General features: G+C 40.7%; 1 protein-coding gene across 3 annotated transcripts in view; it reads left to right on the top strand.

Moving 5' to 3' along the window:
* DIS3L2 (DIS3 like 3'-5' exoribonuclease 2) overlaps positions 1 to 16,908 on the top strand; it is a 178,185-nt gene that overhangs the window by 39,807 nt on the left and 121,470 nt on the right. The gene's annotated exons all lie outside the window — the stretch shown is intronic.

Here is a 16,908-nt window from a genome sequence, read left to right as displayed (position 1 = left end):
CTGTGCAGAAGTAAATACAAAATAGATAAGTGAGCTGTTCATATAACGTTGATAATTGAAAATTAATATAGACAGAAATTATTTTAAAAAATTTTGCTGAAGAATGTTTAAATCTTACCTTAATGCATTACACATTACAGGATATTTATGCTTGTGTTAACACTATAGTTAAAGCTGAGGTTAGTCAACCTTTCTGTGCTAGAATTAGAGAAGTAAGTGCAGGTCCACAGTAAAGCTTTTTTGGGACAGAAAACTGAGCTAAGAGGTTTGTTTTGCAGTCAGTGTTTTATGGGCAAAGTTTGCTAAGTCTACTCTTTGATTTTTCTCAAATTAAAGTAAAATGTTGTGAGTTGAAGTGATTTCATTTCATTCTGTTGTACCTGCAGAAGGACTTCCCTGAAGAATTTTCTCTTATGAGACTGCAGCTGGTGACTGCAGGGTGGAACCTTGACACATCTATAAGGGGATGAAAAGAAAAGGAAATGCTCATAGTCTTTAGATGTGTTTAAACTTTTGGGGGTTGCTTTGGAAAAGTTAATGTTCATTAGAGGTGAATACCCTTAGGATTTAGTAAATCATACAAATACACGTGACAGTGTTGATACAATAGATAAGCCAGTGGTGGGCCAGTGATGGGAAAACTTCATCCTGAGCAGTTTGTTGGCATATTAGATGGGAATGAGCCACTCCCTGTGGAGGTCAAGAGTACCCTGGTATTTGTGTGGCAATTTTTGACTGATCCAAGAAAACAATAGTGGTTTAAATTCCTAAACAATGCATAATTACATGAACTGAAGCTTGTGAGGTTTCAAGCTCATGTGCTGTACTAATTTACTAAAAATTCAGTGTTTTACCATTAAACAAGAACAGACTACTTTTTGTATTGGGAGGACTATAGCATGCTTGTTTCACAGTACCTCAGTTGCAATATCCATATGTTTTATATGACTTGTTGCAAATATACAGGTAAGAAAGTTTCTATAGTGAGACTGTTTTATGTATTAATTTACCTTAACCCCTGAATTCAAAGCAGCTTTCTGTTTTTCTTTTAGGTCAGGTCTCAGTGCTTCTAGGGCTCACTGATCCTGGCTCATTTTTGAATATTCTTGGTAGTTTTGAAGCTGTTAGATGTCTCAGTTGCATCTTTCAGTTACAAATTCATAGCTTTCTTCAGTGTCATTTTCAGTGTAATTTGGTGGGAACAGCTCATAAAGTCATGATGAGAGAATAAAATAAGAGGCACACAGTTGAATGGTGTGAGAAGTGAAACTGGTTTTCATCCAGTTTTTGCAGGATTGGTTTTATTTTAGCAAGCCTAGACTTGGGGGTGTATGGATTGTGTTAGGCAAATAAAGCAATATTCTGTTAGAAATTATGAAAACCATTCAAATGCAGAGCTTGGGTAGAAGATTTTAGTTGTACTCCAAGGACTCTGCAAGGTGCAGTGAAATAACTTGTGGGAGGTTTTAAGGCAACTTTACAGTGTGGTCAAATTAGAAGGGAAGTTATTAGTTAAGAACTGAGAATGTGCTTAGTTTTATTTTGGTGGAGTGCTGTTAATATTTTACAAGGAAGCAAGTTTGATGATGCACTTGGTGTGAAGTTTGTGTTGCCAACAGCCTTTGTTCTGCAGAAGTCTCTCTGGAGGGTTTGAATCTTTGAATCCTTAGAGGAAGGATGCCTTTGGTGGAGGTGCCTGGCTGTGTCAGCTCAGGTTGGCAGCACAGGTGATTGTTGTGGGGTGGGATCCAGTCCCTCCCTGGAGCTGGAAGCCTTGGTGTGAACTGGTGGGTTATCAATAACCTTTTGTATGTGTAAGAAGACAAATCCTTCCGTTCAATTGTTTTGCTGTGAATGACCGCTTATCACCGGATGATTTTGTGTACCTTGTGTCCCTTTTGGTTTGTTTTGGATCAGGGACTGTAAAAGCTGATGTCTGGAAGGGGGTGTTGCAGGGATGGAGCAAGTATTCCCCAGCTTGTTAGAATTGTTTAAGCACAAGAAATGCTCCCAATGCCTTACATGCAACATTTGACTTCACCCAGTGATGTGTAATTGCAGAAGGGGTTATAAAGTGTTTTTCTCCTCACTCTGTGGGTGAGGATGGGTAGACTGAGGTGGGAGTGCATGTTTCAACCTTCACGTTGCCAATCTCTGCCCCTCTGTGACTTCCTTCACTTACTTTGTCTCTGCACATCCTCCATCCCTCGTGCCAGGGCCCAGTGTGGCCAAACTGTGGAGGTGGAAGTGGTAACTTGGGTCCCAAATGGAGCAGTGAGGGTTTCAATTTGGATCCTCAGCAGCCTGAGGACAAACTGCTGCGTGAATTGTTTTCTTTTCCTGATAATGGTGTTATGGCATAGCTGTAGCAGGGTTACATGGTAAACCAACAAATTAGCTTCAAGGGTCAACAGGTATTTCAGACGAGGCAGGAAATTCAAGGAGGTTTTAAGAAACAAGGAAGTGGCAGACTTAATGTTTTACTTGAGAGGGCATTAACTTTTCACGTGTCCTTAAGACAATGTAGGTGCTTTGAGTACTGATAGTCTTAGACATGGTACTGTCATCTATGGGTAGGATGGGAGCAGGCAAGTGTGAAGTTTGCCATGTTAAAGCCAACAAGTAAACTGCTTTTGCTGGTGAGAAAGCAAATGAAAGGGGTTTCCTAAAGCTGTGGACTGTCTGGGTAGGCTCTGAGATTTTGCCCATCTTCCTTTTCTGTTTTATCAGCTAAGATGAATGGTGACTCAGTGTAAGCTGTATGGTGTGTTTCATTATTGGAGACCTGTCAGAAGAGTTGGTTAGGAATCCAGAGCATTTGGATTCAATGTGATAAAACTAATCATAACAAAGTACTTCAGTGCCTAACTTGAAGCTGTGAAGAAAATCCTGTTATCTTAAAAGTATGTGTATATAAAAGGGCTAGTTTTTTCTTTCTTAACAAGATAAATATAAACTCATTGGTGAGTTGCACAGCAGCACTGTTTCCAGAGGCTGCTTTCCAAACTTCCTTGAGATGAAGTGAAACTGAGATTTAGTGCTGTCACTTGGGGCATTTCAAGAATATACTTCTGAAGACCTTTTAAGTTACATGGAAGAAGTTGTTATGGAATCAGCTTATTTAATTTATATCTAAACAGTTGTAATGAACATAAATTTACTTCATTTTTTTGGAACAGCCTGCCTTTTTTGCTGGGTGCTTTTTTCCTTTTGTGAAATTGATTAAACAATTTATCATTATCACATTTACTGTATTACAGTTTAACTTCATAAATATTACTCAAATAACTACTTCTAGGTAAGGAAAATTATTAAATGTCATCCCTTACTTTTACCCAGTGGGAAAGACTGGACAAGTGAAGATTGCTTTGAGTTCATTTGATCTGTCTGAAGCAGCTTTGAATTTCCTGGGCTTGTTTAATGAACATACTCAATGCCCAGTGTAGCTGCTTGTCTCAGATCCAATAATTGTACACAATGTACTGCAGGGGAGAGATAGTCTTTTCCTTTCTGGTTAAAAGGACTTGCAATCTGTCATTGTTAGTAATGAATGTTTTCAGGTAGCACAGTCCAGATTTAGCATTTGAATTGGCTTCCTTGTAAAGATTTGGTTTGATTTCCTTGTCCTGTAATTTCCAGTGCTCAAGTGAGAGTTCTTCTTGGATGACTAACACATTTCGGCGCTGCTTAGGGCACTTTTGAAAACCCAGTGTTTTTCATATATTAAATATTTTATTAATGACATAAGCAGGTGTCAAAGCTAGTTCACAGTCACATGTTTTTGAGCCATGCTTCTGAATTTTGTGTTTCTCAGATTTATTTTGTGTGTCGAATGAGCTTAACACTTGATGCTGTTCTGCTTCCCTGTGTGCACCTTGGCTTTATACCTTTTTAATGTAACCAAGTGCATAATTTTTCTTGCATTCCTGCATTTTGTGTTTCAGTCTTTGCTGCATGTTTTAAGAGAGTTGGAAATGTGTTCAGAATATTAAGAGGAATGTATTGCTAAAGGTGAATCCTGATGCTTTCTGTTTGAGGTACAACTTACTCTTCTGGGCAGTGCTGTAGGAAGCCCATCCCTGCTTTTGTACAGCCTGTGAGATGCAGTTTGCTGCAGTGTGCAGCCATCCATTTCCTACTGGCACACAGAAAGTGTTCTCAGGCAGGGGGGAGAACTCAGGATAAGCTGTAGGGTAGAGTCTGTCACTGGGAATATCTGGCTGTTGTGTGACTGAGCTGCACATGTGTAGTGGAGGGCTTAGTCAGGCTAAACCAAGAGACATAATTGACAAAACTGAATATAAATCCTCTATTACTAATAACTGGGAATGGCCAAGCTGCTAGGACTTGGAAGCATGATTCAAAGATTTGCCAAGTCAGCCTGTGATGATCACTAGAGGAAGAGTTTGCCCAGGAGAAGTGAGTTATAAAGTAATTCAAGACTTTCTAAAAAAAAAAACCAACTTCTTGTGCAATCAGAGTTTAATGACCAAGGTGATGGCTTTATGCTGCCATCATCAGTGTTTAAACCCCCAGTATTTTTTATTTGCACCTGTTTTTACTGATCTCATAATTGGCCATTGTTACAGAATGCATGTGGAATTTGGTTGAGAGACCAACTTTTCTTTCTTTTTGGATGGAATGCAAACTACCTATTGCAATAAAGTTTCTGTACTTGTGATTATGGGCACTGTCAGTGTTTCCATTATAAATTTCTGGATTTTTTTTAAAGGAGCTTAAAACTAAGTTGTAAAAATTTGTTCTTGGCAGAGAACTTGTGTACAACATCTCAGCTCAAGTAAGACTTTTTAATGAATTTTGAGAGAGGAAAGGAAAACCTGAACTACTTTGTAAGTTGAGGTTACACAGGTGAAGTACACAGTGAAATCTGTTGTTAACAAAACTCAGCTTGTAAGGAAGTAGCACAACAGAAACCCCCAGTATTAGTCCCATGTTCTGCATTACGTTTTAAGTTGAGTTATAACAATTAAGTGTAACTTTTGATTAATTCTATGGAAAAGCTTTTGACAAAACAGCATTTATTGCTGGGCAGGAAAAACAGAGCAGAAGGTACCTGGCATCAAGAATCAGGGAACTCTGTAGTGACCAGCTCTTCCCACCACTGGGAAAGGTTTTTTTATGGTGATGGTAAATCTATTTCTGAAGGAAAGCAATAAAAATATGCCATTCCTACTTACTCCATTTTTCAGTGCTACTGGAGATGCTCTGAGACCATGTTCAATCAATGTATATTTTCACTGGATTAAATAAATCTGAATATTGACGTCATGAAAATAAGCTGAAAAGCCTGGTGGTGAATGCTGATGCATTTTACTCTTCTAAGAAACACTGCTTCAAAATTTAATGAAGCATGTCATGTTGCTAAAGGTAAATGTAAACAAACTGAGCTATAGATTCTTTGCTTGAGGTGTTGCTGTTTAATGAGATTCGTCACCGAGTAATGTGAGCAGATCCTGGTGACGCAAATGCCAGCAGTTGTTCCCTGCCCCATTTCAGGAGGAAACCTGGTAATACTGGTTGTTTTCACTGGGAGAAGAAAAAACACTGCAGCAATATAAGTCCTCAGCAAAATGTTGAGCATCACCCATCTTTACTGTGCCTTGAGATCCTAGTTTGCTTTGACTTCCCTTAATATGGGCTCCCTTCAAATGCAGTCTTTGTGTCACCTTGTGCTCCTTTATTCTCCTCTGCTAATGTGCTTTGTCTTTGACAGAAGCTTCCTAAAAGTTCTGTTGAGCATCCACAATGTTATGGATGGTTTGGTGCAGCACTCAGCATGGTGTGTGCCTGTTTCTGACCAGGGTAGCTGAGCACAACTGAAAAACAAATAACCCTGGGAAGGAGATAGGGGTCAGTGGGTGGTTTTGTGCCTTCCAGTAGGAATAGGCAGACATACCAATTCCCTGGAAACAGACCAGTGATGCTCTTTGCCTTTCCTTTTAGAATGTCTTCTGTTGTGGCAGGTTTTGTGCTCACTTTTAAAAAGTGCTAAGTTTTTGGTACTATTGCTATTGTGTATTCATCGATGAAGCTGCATAACACGAATAAATCACACAGGTTCTGGAGAACACCTTGGTGAACTAGTTTTGCTGCTGGAGGCAATTTCAGTGAATATATTTCAGTGGAAACTGCAAGGGTTTTTGTTAGTATAATAGACAATTATCTAAACATTTTGGAATCAGATAATTTGGTTCTAAACTAGTTAAAATTTTGGTTTTAAATGTTTTGTCTGAGATATGAACTAATTTTGGAAAGGCATGGATAACTAAATTATCAAAAATTCTTATTAGTAAGTGCCTGGAAATTACGAAGAGATAGCTATACTATGGTTATAACTGTGGAGTCATTAATGATTTTGCTTCTGTTTTGCTGTCCTAGTGATATTTCCAGGTGTGATACAACTGAAGGATGTCTCAGATCATCTTTAAATAGGAATTCACTGATTGCTCTGTATAGTGATGAGCCTGTTAGCTTTATGTGTGGAAATAAGAATAAATTTTTTTATCCCAACAACATAAAAAATAATTGGTGTTTTGTTTTTAGAGCTGTGTGACATTTGTTTCTATTCTGTCTTGATTTCAAGCAGCAGCTGTAAATAAACTAATGCTAGTCTTTAATTATGTGAGTTTCTGCTGTGAAATCTGGGGTTCTGAAACCCTGAACATGGTCTGTGGTTAAGCCTTGTTCCCTGGGTGGGAAGAAGAGAGAAAGCCTCCCTCTGTTTGTTGAAACCCAACTGAAGTGTTATTGTCTCTGATAAGACCTCAAGAGTGAAGTAATGCTTTGAAGTATTTGAAAACATTAATCCTCACATGTGAATGTAAACCAAATGTCATCCCCATTTTCTGAGTGAGGAAATACACCCTCACTTTTTCCTGGGACACCTGCCTTCCCACTCTGCCTAATGTATGTTTTTTTGGCATGTTCTTTAATTCCTATGGAGCAGAGTGACCTGAAATACTTAATAAATACTTAATATATGAAAATTGTTCAGATATTTGTGTTTGTTGCCTTACCACATGTGCATGCTTTGCTATTTTCAGCCTTCTTTTCAAACTTGGACTTTGCCTTTCTAGCTGTGTGAAATTCAAGTGTAACATCTTCAGGACAGAGAGTGCAGGTCTGTCTAGCACAGTGTCAAGTGTTGTAAACTGGGCAACTTGGCTTGAGTGAGTTTCCAAAAGTCACAGGCAACTGAGAGCAGGATTATTTTCTTTATGCACTTTGAAAGGAACTTGTTGAAAGTCTAAGATGGATACGGAAGCCTGAGATTTCCTGCCAGTAGTAGGGATTTAATATGAAATCAGTCCCACCTCCACTTTCTAAGTAGGCATTCAAGGACTCCTTGCTCAAATAAATGGACTTTTAGCAGTTTTAGCTCACAGGTGAGCCTTCCCAGTGTGATAACCCAGCCTGTGTATTTGCAGGAATCTTTGACCAAAATTGTGCTGCTGTCATCTCCCTCTTCTCTTCCACAGTCCCTTGGCTCTCTGTGTTGCAGTGAGGTTCTGTCCAGGGTCAGAATTTGCTGATACCAAGCCAAGTGAAGTAGTACATTTGCCTCACAGCTTGTCTCTTCAGAAACTACTTTACAGGGACACAGAAAGGTCTCAACAGTTGAGGAAACTGTTCTCTTTTAATCCCCAGTGAATCATCTGTTTTTCTTTTCCTCCACTTACTGTGCTTGCAGGGATTATCTCCTCCAGTTCCTTTTGTGTGCAGGTGGTCCTCTTCAGCCTGGCTGCTCCTGTTCTGCCACAGCTTCCCCTGAGCATAAATCTCTTCCAGCCTGTCCTGGGGTGATGAGGAAGGTACTGGATTCATAGTGGCCTTGGCATGCATGGCTGGAAGTGGCAGCAGTACAGCATGATAAAACACAGGTATAGTTATGGCTCAGTCCACTTCCTAGAGGATGGAGCTGCTCATAGTTAGAACCACTCTATCCAATGGTACCTGCTGGCTCCTGCACGGAAAATATAGTGTTAAAGTGGGTTTCCAGTCTTGTGTTGCTAAAAGTTTCCTGCAATGCGTCTCCATCACTTGTTACCAGATCTCCTTACCTTCACACCAAACCATACTATTTACAAAGGAAGCACTGGGTGGTTTTGTGCAGGTGACTTACACAGTATCATGCTGGCATTGGGGGAGGCTGCTGTTCTTGGCTGGAGCCATATTTTAAAGCAGTTGAAATCTGATTTGGAAATTAATGTAGATTCCAGTTTCCCTAGTGTGATAAGGTAGAGACCATAGGAGTAGGACCTAATTTTGGCAAGCTCTTTTGATGGGGTTGAGACAGGCATAGTGGGATGCACTCAGCCCAGAGCAGCTGCATTTTGCCTTCCATATCCTTAGAGGAGCAGTGAAACACAAAACAAATGCAAGAATGTTTCTGTAGAAGATGAAAAGAAATAAAGACAGGGCAGCCCAGAAGTTGACTGAATGCAGCCATGAAGATGGATGACTGGAAAGGCTAAGAAATGAAAACCTATTTGAAGCATTTCTAGAGTGGGAGTCTCAGTGATGCTTTAGTGATGACTTGTTTAGGTTCCTGATGCTCTTATCCCACTGTGTGAATAAATAAGCAGAGCTGGGCTGATGGAACACACCAGTCAAAGGAAGTTCCCACTGGGGCATACGTAGTCCGAAAACTTCCATAAATTGTTCTGTAATATGACAGTTTCCAATTATGGGTTTTCATAATAAGAGGCTTACTGGCAACCAGTAATGCAAGTTAACTGTGGAAATTTCTATTGCTTTTCTTGGCCCCTGTGCACTTCCTGAACAGTATGTGTTTTGTCCCAGGTGTCCCATTCTGGGCTTTGAAAGTGTGTCACAGCATGCGTGGGCCTGAGACCCCTGGGAGCTGGCACTTAGAGCCCAATCAGAAGGAACAAAAACTGCAAGTGAGGGGCTTAAGGTATCAGCCCCAACATGTAGATGCTTGGTTGATTTGTTTCCTGATGAGTTAAAGTGTTGATCAGTAAGAGATTTTCTTAGACACATGGGAAATAATTTTTATACAGTTCTGAAGAAAACTTCAAACCCTTGGGAAGTATAGCTATGCAAATATCTTGGATAGCCCTTCCAGTACTTTTTGATTAGTTTGCATTGTCAGCCCAGTTTCTTCTTACGGGCACGTGCGGGTACAGGCTTGTTTGGTTTGTGAAATGTTGACTAAATCTTCAAAGAGTACATTGTTTCCAGGAAATATGTTTTTTGTACATGCTTGTATTGTTTAAAAAAAAAGGCAGTAATGGATAATACTTTGGTTTCTGCAAGCCAACGGTGTGGATTTGCTTGGCATTGCAGCTTTCAAATGATACACACTCAGCACAAGTAGATTCTTTCCTGATTACATCCATGCTCTGTATAATTATTGCATCTTTTAAAATAGTATTGATTCATGGTATTGTCTTGAAGTTACAAATGATCCAAAAGCCTGTCTGCTTCTTTACATCTGATGTAAACTGGGTATCTTTTTGCAGTAATTTTTGCTGAAAATGCAGGGATTTCAGAGAATCATACCTTTGAAGATGTAACCTTAGGTTGGTCTCTTCTAATCCACCCCTCTTGAGTGATTTATTCTAGGGACTGTGCATCATAGGTTTTGTCCTGGCATCCATTCTTGTAGTGTTGCAGTGCCTGTGCAGATTACAAAAAAAAGATGGCTGGGAAACAGTTTTTGAAAAAAAAAAAAAAAAGAAAAGTCAAACCAAAAAGAAAAGAACACACACACAAGTAAAGAAAACCAGTTCCAGTTAGTAGAGAGGGTTTTGCTGCTGGTGTGGATGGGGCATAATTTGATTTAAATGACTTTTGAAAAACAGTTCTCAAAACTGTTCCATGCATTTTCTTCCTGGCTACTGTTGAAAATATGGAGCTGAATATTTTCTGTGATGTTTCAAACCAATATGTTCTGGCAGCCTCAGAGCTGGGCCCTGTGCATTGCACTCTTGTTTCCAGTTCGCTGTGGCCTGGAGTGCAGCATGCTGCTCATGAGATGCACCAAAGTGGGAGGTCTTGTGAGGAGCAGGCAGCACAAAGGTACAAGGAACATTTCACTGGGGTCCAGCAGGGAGGCTGCCAGCTTAAGGGCCTCTTTTATGAAAAGAACTTGCTGGTAGGAGGTGAAGAAACTGTTTGTGCTTCTTTGAATTTTGTGAGTGTGCAGGGGGAGGTTTATTCCTAGGTGTTGTTAAAGGCTGGGTGCTGAAGTGAGTCTTTTGTGCTTCTCTGGGGTCAGACTTTTCTCACTTGAGAGATGGGCTATGGCTAAGGGTTCATCAGTGCTTTAAGTGTGACAGCATCTAGCACGTGGGCTGGGAAGCTGGGAGATGAGGTGTTTGCTGTATCACTTCTGCTCCAGGGACTTCTGTGCCTTGGGAAATGTGTGTGGGTGCAGCATTGGGAGGTATTCTGAAAATAGAGGCAGCTTTTTTAGCAGCAGATCAAATCCCGGGGGTGGCAGCAGGAGTGGAAAGTGTGGAACAAGTTTGTTGGTCTGGCTATAGAAATACACAGCTCTTTGGTAGCAGCTCCCAGCAGGGTGGACTTGCTTGCAAAGGCCATGGCAAAGTGTTCTCTGCAAGGGAATCAAGGACATTGTCCTGCCCCGTGTCTCTGACACTGTTACCCTCAGCAGTGGTTGATCCATGACATGTGGGGTACTTGTGCTGAGCAGGGACAGCTACTTCTGACAACTTCTCCCTGCTTCTCAGCAGGTGTTAGTGAGTACAAAAGGCAGGATTGTATGGATGGAGTTGTTTATTCTGCTAGGAGAGCCAGGTGGAATGGATCTGAGGAAACATAGTCCTGATCCCAGGGCTGTGTGTCCTACAGGCAGTGGTGCAAGAGCCAGACTTGGAAGAAATGGGTCCAGGGAGACCACAGAGAAGTGGCAGGAAGGGAGTGAAGGCAGCAGTAGACTTGAGGAGAGACAAGGGCAGAGGCAACTGTCTCCTGGTCAGTGATAATGAGGTGTAGATAAACATGTTTGGAAGCAGACTGTAGGTGTGGGATGAGGGCCAGGGAATGGGAATGGGGAGATTTCAGAGGCAAATGACAGGTCAGAGACAAGATAGGGAGTGGAAGTACATGGTGAGGAGACAGTCCTTGTTTTGGCTTTAGGATTCAGAAAGGTCAGTCTTGAGAATTTTCCTTGTTGATGCTTTTCCACTTGTTTTTCTGGTTATTTGTGCAAGATGGTAGGAGAAGGACTTCAGGTGGACTTGGAGGGAACACACTATAACCTAGATTGCTTTGGTACAGCCTGAAGCACATAGAAATGAGTGAACAGCTGAGGAATGAGGTTTATTGGTAGAAGCAGAAAGAATTAGTGAGTTCAGGTGGCTGTTTCAAAATATGGGGGTTTTTTCTGCAGTTAATTGTGTTTCTTGTGCAGCTGCCTGACAAGCCTGGATGCAGGGCTGTCTGCTCAGGTTGGACTAAACACGGATGTTCAGTCTGATTATTTGAATTAACTCTGCAGTAAAAACTCACTTTGCAGGTGACTCTCAGCAGAGGAGTTGCAGGACTCTGGGAAGGGCAGGCAAGATGGCTTTGGGGTCTCAGCAGGTTTGATGGCCATACTGAAGATCTGTCGCAATATTTTGTTTTCAAAACACAAGCCTTAGATTTCATTTGTTTCTTTCCCGTTTCTCACCTGCTGCAGTGAGTGCAAGTCAGAGCAGATTCTGAAAAATCACTGTTTCCAAGAAGCCTTTGTGTACTCAGATCATTTACCCTTTGAATCCACACTCAGGATGGTGTTGTAGTGACTGCTGTGACAAAACTGTGTGTGACATCTGGGAACAACAGAGTCTATTTGGGGAGGAACAAGTAGTGTTTTCCTAATCAAGAGGGAGAGATTTTAATATTGGTGTTTGTATGATTATTGCATCCAATGTGATGTCTGAAATGTAAACTATAATGTGCTGTTAATATAAAACAGCTATCCTGGGGGCTGTTAGCAAGTGTTTCCAGTGATTTAGAATTAAGAGATTGTAATGAAAAAAAATCCAATCCCAAACCACAACAAACCTTAGTATAACATTATTGTTATTTTAAAAGTAATGCCATAACTGCTCCTACTGAGGCTAGTCACTTTTATTGAGTTGTTGTCTTCCCAGTAGTTTGGTGCATATGGGATTATGAAAAGAAGGAAGGGTGCTTGGGACAGGTGTTTATTTTCTTGGAAGTGCCATCCTTTCTTTATCCAAGAAGGAGCTAGAGTGAGCCAGCCTTTGTTTGGTTACTCTTTCAGAAAAGCAAAGCTCTTCCTCACAATATTTATGGTAGCTTGGCTCTAGTATGTATGTATGAGCTGTGACAGCATCCTCGTGTTAGCCAGGCTCCATTCCTACTCCCTCGTGAGGGAACATTAGGGAACCAGCTTTTAAGTGCAGCCTGTTTAATATGGCAAAAGCTGGGAGATGAACAGATGCAGGTGTTCACAGCCCTGGTATGAAATGTGGTGTTTGTATTAGTGTTGTGGTAGCAACGGTCCTTTTAACGAGGGGATGGTGATTTGGTCCAAAGCCCCTGTTTTTAGCTGTCCTCCCTTTGAAATAACTGCTTTTAACCTGTTTCTGAGACTTGTTGCTTAACTAAGGCTCAACTGCAGGGAGGACAGCAGCTCTGACCTAAACTTTGTCTCCCTACCCAGTATTGAGCATAATAACTTGGTTTGGCTAAAGCAGAACAGTGTTTGATCAAAGTATTTTTCAGAAGAAAAATATCTTACCTTGGTTTGCAAACTTTAGAAGGTAGGCTTAGCTAACACCTTATTTCCCTTGTAGCTGTTCCCCCATTCAGTCTTCCCTGTTTAATGTGAGTTTTTTGTATGCTGAGTACCTTCTTCAGCTCCCACTTGCTGGTGAATTGACTGCACCTTTCTGTACATGCATGAGGAACATCTCTGCATCATCTGTCTGCCCCAGGGAGGAGAGTTGCCATTAATGGCTTGTCACTTCTAAAATCTTTTGGGCAAGTAACACATCCTGAGTTTGAGTGCTCATTAGAAGACAGAGTTTTGACTGACTTATGTAGAAATATAATCTCCATTCTGCCTCAGTATCCTTCTGAAAATACTCTTTTTAATACCAGCTTTTGGAGTGAGATGAAGAATTCAATTTTTATTGAATCTATGTCCAAACTGGCTGTAGTGAAGATAATTCAGCTTCCTTCCTTACCTGCCAGATGCTTTCAGTGAAGAAGATCTCTTTGCCCAAGGTTCCATTGAAAGCAGTGACCCTCCATGGAAAGTTTTCAGCATTTTTTAGCCATGCAAGGTGCATTCATCCAGCTGTGTCTAGTCCAGTAGTCATCCAGCAATCACATCACTTTGTCAGATCTATGAGGATTCATGGATTGCTTGTCAGGATCAGAGATGAATAAAAAAGAAAAGCAAACCTATTAGTGTCAGGCTTAAACACTTCAGGGGCTTGGTACATTTATTGGAAAGAGCCTGGGGTTAATAGCTCAAAGATTATTGAAAATCACTGCTCACGTTCAGCTGTTTCAGTTTACAGGCACTGAGGAGGCAGCAGCAAAAACTCTGTCTGAGAGCAACCAGGTCTGGGCTTTGTCTTTGTGTGGAGGTTTAGGTGAAAAGTCTGTGAAAAGCTGGGGTCTAGCAGGACAAATAAGAGATTGGTTCTAGCAGAGGAGGTCATTTCTTCTGTAGCACAGGAGGCAAGCCCTGTGCTTTCAGATGCACAGATTACCAGTTCAGTTTTCTGTTGGAATGAATTCCTCCTGAGTAAGGACTATTGGTCATTCTATTGCTGCTTCAAGACTAGGCTGGATGCTCCATTGTACAGATCCATGCCAGGATGGTTTTGCCCACTGGCTGGTTTTTATTGTACTTATGGTTGAAAAGGGATTTTCATTCAAATGTCCTGTGCTCTGTCAGCTGTGATTTTATAAACCAAACTAGTCACCAGTGGGGCAGAAACTATCAGGTTCAGTGATAGGTGTCTGTTTTAAGCTGGAAGAACACTTATACAGACACTGTCTTCAGGATCAGGCATTCAAAGAAACAATTGACTTTTATCAAAATGTATATTAAAATTTGTTTTAAATTATTATTAAAGAGCATATAAAAATAAAAACCATAAGATTGACATTTTACTTCCCAGATCAGGAAGTTTAGTTCCTTTAAGGGCCTTTAATGATGTTTGGGTGTCAGTGGGGTCATACATTTCATACATGTGTCACAAGGGGGAATCCCATTTTTCTAGGTCCATGCAGGATCAGCTGCATTGCCAGCAGGGGATGGGACTCTGTACTGCACATATGATTGCATATGTGTAGATAGACTGAGCCAATTGTGCATTTGTTTTACTCTGTGCCTGTGATCAGAACTGACCCCTTCTAGCTGTGTGCTTTATGCCATGGATAAGCTGCAATAATGTTAGAAGAAACAGGAGAGTGCAGTATCATCAGATTCTTGAATCTGAGATGCCACTTGTAAGAAATGCCTAATGTGTCATGGTTGGATTTTCTGCTGCTCATAGACAGAAGGATCCTGCTCTTTGGAATCTGTGTGATGAGCTCATGTTGGCCAGCACCTCTGATCCTCTTAAATGGAGTAATTGTATCCACCGAGCTCCCGGTTTTGTAAAATCTTACATGGCTTTCCAGTCTTGTGATATGCAGCTTCCCTAAATTTTTGGTGTGATATGAGAAATTTTGGGTGAAATTCCCTGCTCTGTTATGTATGAGGTCAGCTTAAATGATCTGTCTTGGCCATAAAAAGAAAACAAATCCTATTGCCCAGGCTTTCCAGCATCTGGTCATTCTGCTGATCTACTCTGTGTGGAGGTTATGATTTTGTGGATTCTGGAAAACTTTACTGAAAAATCCTTTTGAAAATCCATAAGGGAAAAGTGTGACTGGGGATTTAGGTAGTCACAGCTGGAGTATTGTGCTGCTAGTGGCAGCAGTGTGTGTCGTCTAGCTTGGGGGAAGCACAGCAATTTTAGCATAGAGCATTTAAAATGAAATCTATATCTGCTGCCTTCTTTAATAACCACATAAACTTTTCAAGCATAACCCTTCCAGTGCCACATCTTTGGAGAAGTGTTTCCTGTCGTGAGATAGATTTGATGTTGTTTGCTGCTTTACATACAGAAAACATACTAATTTAGGATCCAATCCACATCTCCCACTCTCCAAGAGAGACTGGGAGAGAAAAAAATGCAGAAAAAACTTGAAGGGCTTGAAGGAAACGAGCTCCTGCTGTAGTTGCACACTTGCACACATCTGGTGCAACTGAAATTTAAGAGCTGAATACATCCACATCTGACCATGGTAGGGTCCAAATATTACTGTTGACACTGGTTTTCTTTTGGATAGGTACACTGGCAGAGTCACTAGCGTGTGGAGCTTTGTCAGCTCTCTAATCTAATAGACTGTTCTTGCCCAGACCATTGTGTGTCAGTATTTTATGTACCAAATGTAGCCAGGTTTAATAATCAGCCATTTTCCCACCTGCCAATTTTTTTCCCTTTTTTTGTCACAATTTAATGTTTGAGTCAAAATCTGCTATGGTAACAAATTATATACATGTTAAAAAATGAAAATAAAGATGGAAAGAAGAGTCACAAAAGGTAACAAGAGTTCACAGCAATGTCATTTGAGTTTTATTTTTAAAGACTTGAATTCAGCCCCATTTTAAAATTGATTTTATTTTGGTTATGTATTGTGAAAAGCTTACAAAGAAATAGATACTGCTTGAAAGTATGACTGTAGCTCTTTGTATGTAAAGCTGTGAAAGTATTTTCTGTTCGGGTCTGATTTTGATTTATTTGCTTTTTAGTTATTGAAGAATAATTTGTGCAGCTTTTTTGACTTATATTTTCTTACTTGAAACAGTTACCTTCAGGTAATTCAATCTGCCGCAACCTGTTGAGGTTATTTATGTTTATTTCTAGCACCTACATAGATCATATAAAGTATGTTACCAAAAAGTTGTTTCTTTTGCTTTATTGCATTTTTTAAAGGGCCCTTCACTTGTCTTGAGTTGGCATGAGTTGCTGCTGTCATGTACTGGATTGTGATGCTGAGGACTGGGGACCTTGGAGGAGCATCTCTGGGGAATTACCAGCACCAGCTGGAGGGGAGCTCAGTCACTGGGAGGGCATTGGAGTGGACTCACCCAGTATCTTTGTAATTTTAATGTTTAGTAAGCTATTCCTTATTCTGTACTGATTTCCATCTCACTCTGAAGTACCACAGCTTGAGTGAAACATAAACCTTTTGGGAACTGTAACCTGGATCTAGGTTCTCCAGCTGTGTAGGTGTTTGCAGTTCACTGTTGGTTGCATGAAGGATGCTGGTAAAGGCTTGTGTGTCCAAGGTATCGACCACTTTGGTCATTATATCCTGGGCTGGAGCAGTTTCTGCCCCTGTCACATGCAATGAGAGATGCCATCCAGGCCTGGTTCTGCTTCACTGGGAGCTGGGCTCTTCTTCAGTAATTTGATTTGGAGATTTGTATGAGTAATGGCAATAACAATGGCAATAATGAGTGCCCTTAACAATAAAAACACAGCCTAAAATAAACATCAAGCTTGGTGCCTTACCAAGCTGCCACAGTCCAGTTCTTCCACAGGTCACAGGGCACCACATTCTATAATCTCTGCTTTTTCAGTCTGTTCCTAATTGTGTGGAGGAGCTTTGACATGATCCCAGCATTCACTGGAACTGCTTAAGTTTTGGGATGTCCCAGGATGATTAGTCTATCTTGGTGAACAATGGTCTAAGCAACCTATTAAATTGTAGTGTATTCTCCTCCCTGCCTGTGTTTATTCCTAACTTCTGCAGAGCTGATTAGAGGCTTGGCAGGAACTGTATGGTTATGCTCTAGATACACTTTGGATACAT

The sequence above is a fragment of the Oenanthe melanoleuca genome, chromosome 9, assembly GCF_029582105.1.
Source record: "Oenanthe melanoleuca isolate GR-GAL-2019-014 chromosome 9, OMel1.0, whole genome shotgun sequence".
NCBI lineage: Eukaryota > Metazoa > Chordata > Aves > Passeriformes > Muscicapidae > Oenanthe > Oenanthe melanoleuca.
This window is presented reverse-complemented; position numbering and strand designations above follow the sequence as displayed.